General features: G+C 33.3%; 1 long non-coding RNA gene across 1 annotated transcript in view; it reads left to right on the forward strand.

The window, feature by feature from the left end:
- Nucleotides 1–6,896, forward strand: part of LOC138762755 (uncharacterized) — a 31,023-nt gene extending 24,127 nt beyond the window's left edge. The window contains exons 2-4 of the long non-coding RNA XR_011357120.1: nt 4,061–4,167; nt 4,962–5,043; nt 6,809–6,896. This is a non-coding gene — a long non-coding RNA (uncharacterized lncRNA). The remainder of the gene's footprint in view (nt 1–4,060; nt 4,168–4,961; nt 5,044–6,808) is intronic.
- Nucleotides 6,897–7,845: the final 949 nt, after the last annotated feature.

The following is a 7,845-nucleotide window of genomic DNA, read 5'->3' on the forward strand; positions in this document are numbered from 1 at the left end:
CAATGCAAATAAGGCTGATGACAATGGACTGCCTTGACATGTTGATCGTCTTAACTTGAATGACAAAGCAGTTTGGTCATTCATCATCACCCTAGCAACTGAATTTTTATACAATGCCTTAACCCAACCAGTAAAAAACGGCCCAAACTTAAATTTTTCTAACACTTCATATAAAAAATTCCATTCAACTTGGTCAAATGCTTTTTCCGCGTCAAGTGCGACCACCATTGGTAGGTTGGGTTGCTAACTTGATGCATTACCCAACGTAATCAATCTAAGAATATTATCAGAAGCATATCTCTTCTTAATAAAACTTGCCTGATCAGCATCCACTAATTGAGGTTACTATTTGGAAAGTCTATTCGCCAATATTTTAGCTATTACCTTGTAATCTACATTTAATAAAGAAACACAAGCTTCGATATTCTGAATTAAAATCTTAGCACTCCAATAAACCAAACTTTGTAGTTGCAGCTTTATGTACCCTTTAATTCATTGATATAAATGTAAGTATTTTGAATAACTTCATATTGAGATTTTCATAACAATGAATTAACAAAGCATTCAATTATATTTAGACATAACAATATAAGAAATGATTAAAACTAATAAGATGATAAGATGACAAATTCAAACAAAAGTATTTCAATCTTACTCTCCTCCCATGGTTATTCCAAGAATGAGAAGAGAACTCCCAGTCCACACAGATATTACCACATATGATGTCGTACTAACTATGGTAACTATACAAAAACAATTTATCCTTAAAGGGACGGTCATAAGACAACCACAAATCACAAACTTTTATACAGTGTACAGTGAAAATGATATAGCATTTCTCTGGGCCATAGAGCTGGTTATTTACAAGACTAAATTACAACAAAAACATTTTTTAATTATCAAGAACAATAATAGGAACAAAAACAAAAACTGGTCAAATTACATATAAAACACAAGAAGTTAATGATGATTTTATGAAATTTTATGAACAATTATATTAGTCCAAATCTTTAAAGGAAGAGGAAAAAATAGAAGAATATCTATCACAAGTTACATTGCCTGAATTACATGTCAATGAAAAAATGAAATTATCAAATTCTTTTACCGATGTTGAAGTATTGATATTTTGATGTCTTTGCCAAATAATAAGGCACCAGGAGAGGACAGTTTCTCTCTGGCGTTTTATAAAAAATTTAAGGAGTTGTTAATTCCTGTTTTTAATGGAACTTTTGGGTCAAAAGTTTTTTGGGTCTAACAACTTCTAGAATCTTTTAAAACAGTATTATTAAGTTATTCCAAAAAAATTAAAGATCCTTTATTAAGCATCCTCTTATAGACTGATATCATTATTAAATCTAGATTATAAAATTGTATCAAAATTATTAGATAACAGATTAATTAAATATTTACCTAAATTAATAAATTATAATAATTTATTAAGAAGTGGATCGGACTGACTTTATTAAACATAGAAGATATGAGGACAATATAGTTAAATTTATAAGTTTATTAATGTAGCCCAGAAATTAAAAAAAAAATACCAGCAGAAGTGGTGGCTTTAGATTTGGACTAGAATGGGACTTTTTATATAAAATATTAAATGTTTTTGGAATTCCAAATGATTTTATAAATTGAGTAAGATCTTTGTATAATCATCCAAAAGCTAAGGTGGTCACAAATAGACAAATGTCTAAACCTTTTTCATTAGAAAAGTTATCTAGACAAGAATGCCCATTATCACTATTTTTATTTGCATTGGCTATAGAACCATTGGGAGAAGTGATAAGAAGAGATAATGAGATTAAAGCTTTATGATAGAAGATAGAGAACATAACATTTAGCTTGTTTGCAGATTATATATTATATCTTACAGAACTAGAAATATCATTGAAGAAAATAAATGTATGAATGGCAGAATATGGTTTGATATTGGGTTATAAAGTGAATGTAGGAAAGAAGAGTGAAGTGACACTTAAGAATGATGAGGACTATACATTAAGTAAGCAGGTGATGATGTTTAAGTGGCAAAAGGAAGCAATTAAATGTTTAGGAATTAATATCAATAGAAATTTAAATAATTTAAATTGAATTATCTACCATTGCAAAAACAATTATTGAAGATTTAAAGAGATGGAAACATTTACCAATAACTTTAATAGGAAGGCTAAATTGTATAAAGATGAATATTTTTCTGAAGTTGCAATATTTATTTCAACTGTTACCCTTTCCTATACCAACAAATTTTTTTCAAGAATTAAATAAAAGTGTAAGAAAATTTATTTGGCGCGATAAAATGCTATGGATAGCTTTGTAAAAATTAACTTGGAAATTTGACCAGGGATGAATGATTACGGTTGCTGAATTTAAAAAAATATTATAAAGCAACACAATTAAGATTTCTATCCTCCAGTTATCAAATCGGGGAGAAGAAAGCGTGGGTACATATTGAAATGAATAATATAGGAGAAACTAATCCAGAACATTTTTATATAAATGGAACAAGGAACTTTTGAAAGGAGTACCAATTTTAAAACATTTATTCAAGATATGGAATGGAATTCATATAGAAAGAGGAATTAAGAACCACCAAATAGCTAAAATGATGTTAAAGCAGAACCCACTTTTTCCTTTTACTTTAAATAACCCTTTCTTTGATATCTGGCACAATAACGAGCTAAAGAGGGTAAAAGATTGTTTCTTAGGTTTTTTCCTTGACTTTTGAACAAATGAAAGAGAAATACAATATACCAAATAAAATTTTTTTTCATACTATCATATTTAAGACTTCCGGAACAGAGCCCATTTGAGTAATTAATAATTCATACATTTACTGAGAAATGTATTACAATATGTATATACAATTACAAGACAATGCAGCAAAATGAACTATTTACATTTTTTTAAATGGGAAAAAAATTTAAATATACAAATTCATGATCAGGCCTGGTCAAGGTTGTGCCAGAAGAGTGTAACTAATACAATTAATGTTAGATATCAAATGGTACAATTTTTTTTACACCGATTATACTACATTCCGTATAAATTACGTGGACTTAATTCAAATTGTTTTGGCAAATGTTTCTGATATAACAAAGAAACAAGAACCTTATTACATGCAGTTTGGTCTTGTGAAAAAAAATGGGAAAATTTTGGAAGACTTGAATATATTATTGGAACAAATTATGAAGATAAAGATATCAAGAGATCCCAGAATATTTTTGCTTGGTGATTTATAAGACATTGAGACTAAATTGAAGTTAGACAAATATCAATGAAAATGTTTGAGTGAATAAATAAAGTTTAAAAAAAATAAAATGTTTGAGTGTAGCAATAGTGGTGGCGTGGAAATGTATGGCGGTAACATGGAAGTCAGATAATTTTATAAGGTTGGATAGATGGCATATGGAAATTCAAAATTGTATACCTTTGTAAAAGATTACTTATAATTTAAGGAATCAACTGAGAATTTTTATATGATTTGGAAACCATATATGGATTTCATCAGTAAGAGAACATCTGCATAGTCCATAACATTCGCTCCTCCCAATTTATGTGTACAGGTAGAATAATTTGTTAGGAATATATGAATAGTGAAATGATAAATAAACTCAGATGTTTTCTCTTTTTTCTCTTTTCTTTTTATTTTTCTTTGAGGGAGGGGGATAAAAAAGAAAAATTATATATCATTTTTATTGTATTGTTATATGATGAAGAATTTATATGTGTGTATTGATGCAAATGAAAAATAAAGAAACTTTTATAAATAACATATCACATAAATATCATGCTACATATGCTATCAGGAGAAAAGAATGTTCAAAAATTTAGTAAACAACAGTGGTTTGCTTCTTTCTCAACATTAACATCCCTTAAATTTATGTTGCAAAAATGCATCCAAACAGATTAGAACATAGAACACTTTTAATCACAAGCATTCAAAAAGGAAACAAATGGAAGCATTTCTGCTCAGTTATTATTTCCATGAAATAAACCATCATCTTAATTATAATCTTAATTATTTTTGTGGACATTAACTCCTAATGAGGTTTCTGTCTAATAGAGGAAGTGAGAAATAAAAGAAAGAAGACATTGAAAGATGGAAAAGAATTGGAAAAGATTACGGTCATGAGGAATTTGGACTTCTTGGACATTCTGATATATGCAAAGGTAAGTGTCCATGCACAGAAGCATTTAATTATCCCAGTCAAGACTTCAGTAGATGTTTCCTGCTCTGTACAGAATGTTTGTGGTGATTTCAGACTTTCCTTATAGTCTTGATGTACTAATAGCAAAGTATGTATAGTTATATTGTTAACAATACTAATATTGATATGCTGATCATGTATCAATAATGATATTGATACATGATCAGCATACATCATCTGATTAAACTAGTTTCATTGTTCTTGCAGCAGACACTCGATAACCTTGACTGAAATATTCCCTGGCATGTCGTGATATGATGAACTTAGAAATGGTTAAGATGAGATCCTTCTATCCATAACGGGTCAGAGGTCCAAATTTCGATCTCTGTAATCCAATAAATCAAACTCCAAACCTGGCTGTTACTTTATGCAGCTTTAATTCGTTGATAAAATGGATAAACATTTTGCATAGCTTCACATTAAGACTTTCATAATGATGAATAACAAAGCATTTACTGTATAATGATAGAGATATATCCTTAGTTTTGCTGACATTGTGCAAATTTTCAATCTCCCTTCTGTTTGCTGATTCATCACCTTTCTTTATACAATCAATAATTAATATCAAAAAAGATTTGTTTGGAATTGATTAAATAAATTTCAACTAGCATTTTTGAGATTAGCAATAACAGTGTTGCGATTACTTGGAAAAATTATTTTGATTTGAATTTACATAGATGGCATACAGAATTTAGATCATGTATACCATTGGAAAATAACATTTATGAGATAATTATCTTTTTTTTAAATCGGAAGGTTTGGAGCCCTTATTTGGACTACATGGGTTTAAAAATTTTGAAAACTTCAGCTTTGTTGTGTGGAAGCACTTCAGTCCACGGTAATTGTCTATGTTATTGCAGTTTACATCTCCTTTTTTCTCTTTTTTTGTTGGAGGGAATAGATAGTTGGTAGTTTAGGGGTGGAATTAGATAAGGGGGAAGGGTCATATTGATAAAGGGTGGGATAGTGGGTTTTTTGGGGCTATATACCATGTACATTTACTAGCATTATATATTATGCATTAATTGTTTTATTAACTATATATTATGGTTTTAAAATTTTAAATAAAATATTCAAAAAAATGAGGAATTCAAGAAAATAAAAGCAGGATTCGGCTACTTGGCCCCTCAAACCTGTGCTACCTATGGCCTTAACTCCTTTTCTTTGCCTCATCCAAAGAGTCCTAAATCCCCATCCTTCAAAAAATTATTTTTGCCAAGTCATGAATCATGTTGTCATGTTTTGAAAGTACTAACTGACAAATATTTGCTGTACACTCAAGTGTATAATTTTTTGGTAATGGGGAAAATATGGATTTTGTCTGCAAATAAACTGTGAGAAATTGCATTTGCAATAACACAGGCACAAGAAGAAATAAAATGTTCTCACCTCTACATTCCTACTGAGATAATCAATTGCTCATTTGGAGGAAACTCACTGAGGTAGCTTAGTTAAAGTCAAAAGGTGATGGAACTGTTGATTAATAAAGGTTTCTGGGCAATAAAATTAATTTCAGGCTGAATAATTTCTTGCTCCCTATGCTTATATCCTTACTATTATGCAGTAAAAGTGCTGGAGGAACTCAGCAGGTCATGCAGCGTCCATTGGAGGTAAAGATACACATCCAACAATTTGGGTCTGAGCCCTACGTGAACTTATGAGAGTCAAGCGGACAGGCACCTGCAGAGGGAAGAATGGGTAGGGGGGTGAAGGCACACCAACAGACAAAAGGTGTTAATTGGTACAAATGGGACACAGGAGAGAGGAAAGGTGAGAAGTGACTGGGGGAGTGGAGTTGTTTGTGGATCTGTGGAAGCAGAGATTGGGGAAAGGGAAGGGGAAGGGGGGAGAGAGGGAGAAGGGAAGAGAGGGAGATGGAGGGGGGAAGAGAGGGATCTTTTGGAAAGGAGAGAGATCTTGTGGAAAGGAGAAAGAAATGGGGAAAGAAATGTGGGAGGCTGGGGCTAACAGAAATCAGAGGAGTCAATGTTAATATCATCCAGCTAGAAGGTGCCCAGTCAAATATATGAGATATTTCTCCAATTTGTGGGTGGTCTCAGTCTGGCTGTGCATGATGCCATGGATAGACATGTCAGCAAAAGAATGGAGCAGGGAATTGAAATGAGTGGTCACGGCAAGATCACTGCTATTGCAGCGGATAGAGCCAAGGTGCTCAACAAAGTGATCTCCCAGTTGCCTCTCTAATGTAAACAAGACCACAACAGGAGTAGATGATCCCTGCAGATTCATAAGTGAAGTGCTGCTTCACTTGGAAGGACTGTTTGGGGCCCCAAATTGAGGTAAAGACTAAAGTGTGGGTGCAAGTGGAGAACCTACTGCCGTCACATCCCCAAATGTTTAATTCAGGCACCTGCCTACTTTTCACTCTTACCTTGAAAAATGGCTCAGGCCTAAACATCAGTTATACATCTTTACCTTCTATGGATGTTCTGTGACCTGCTGAGTTCCTCCAACAGGTTTGTGTTTTTACAGTGTCTGCAGACTTTTGGGTTACACTCTGGTATATTATGTAGCAACTATTCCTGGTCATAAAACTCAAGCACAGATTTGGGGAGATTCATTTAAGATCTAATGTGCTGCAGGATGAGGATGGGAAAGGACTATCTGATGAAGAGATCCGAGCAGAGGTCGACACCTTCATGTTTGAAGGTCATGACATGACAGCAAGTGGAATATTTTGGCTCCTGTACTGTCTGGCCCAAAACCCAGAACACCAGCAAAAGTGTAGGGAAGAAATCAAGCAACACAAACAAATTGAATGGTGAGTTTAAATAAATATTATGGCTGTTGCTACATGGAAAGAGGAAAGAAAACCACTTTCCTAGGTTTGGAGATTGTGCAAAATGCATGATTCTGCGGAATGAGCTGGTCAAAGAACATTTTCAAGTACCTCTTTTAACCGGCACTCCATGGACCAGCACATTTGAATCTGCTTCGTTATTATAAAGTGCTTGCAGACAACGTGGGGCTTGAATCCTGGTCCCAATCGCTGGTGCTGTAAAGGCGTGGCACTAACCGTACCACTCCACAGTATTATTTCCTGTTTTAAGCTTTGTTCTACCTTTGATATGTTTACATAGCAGGTTCCTTTTGGGAACAATTTCTGTTTTCTGTCATTTTCTGTAGTCTGGCAATGGCCAGGTCCCAACGTCACTGGATTAAACCTATATATGGTGCAGTATTCTCCCTTATGAACCATAGGCTATGTAACAATTGTTCAAATGATGATCGACAGCTCTGTACTGAATTTGGAAGAATTTCTATGACTAAAACAATCCATAAAGCAGCAGTACAAACACAATGCTGGAAAAACTCAGCAGGTCAAAGATCGTATTTTATATAGCAAAGATAAAGGTACATAACCAATAATCTGGGCCGGAGCCTTTGATCAAGGTATTAGCAAAACGTAGGCAGGCACCTAAATACTGGTTATATATCTTTGTCTTTGCTATATAAAATATGCTGTTTGACCAAGCCTCCGAGGAGGAGGACAACGACAACAACAACGACGAGGAGGAGGAGTTTCCCCAGCATTGTGTTTTTGCTTTAATCACACCATCTGCAGACTTTTGTGTTTTACTCCATAAAGCAGCAGATCAGATTCATTGTAGCGTATGTT

The sequence above is a fragment of the Narcine bancroftii genome, chromosome 5, assembly GCF_036971445.1.
Source record: "Narcine bancroftii isolate sNarBan1 chromosome 5, sNarBan1.hap1, whole genome shotgun sequence".
NCBI lineage: Eukaryota > Metazoa > Chordata > Chondrichthyes > Torpediniformes > Narcinidae > Narcine > Narcine bancroftii.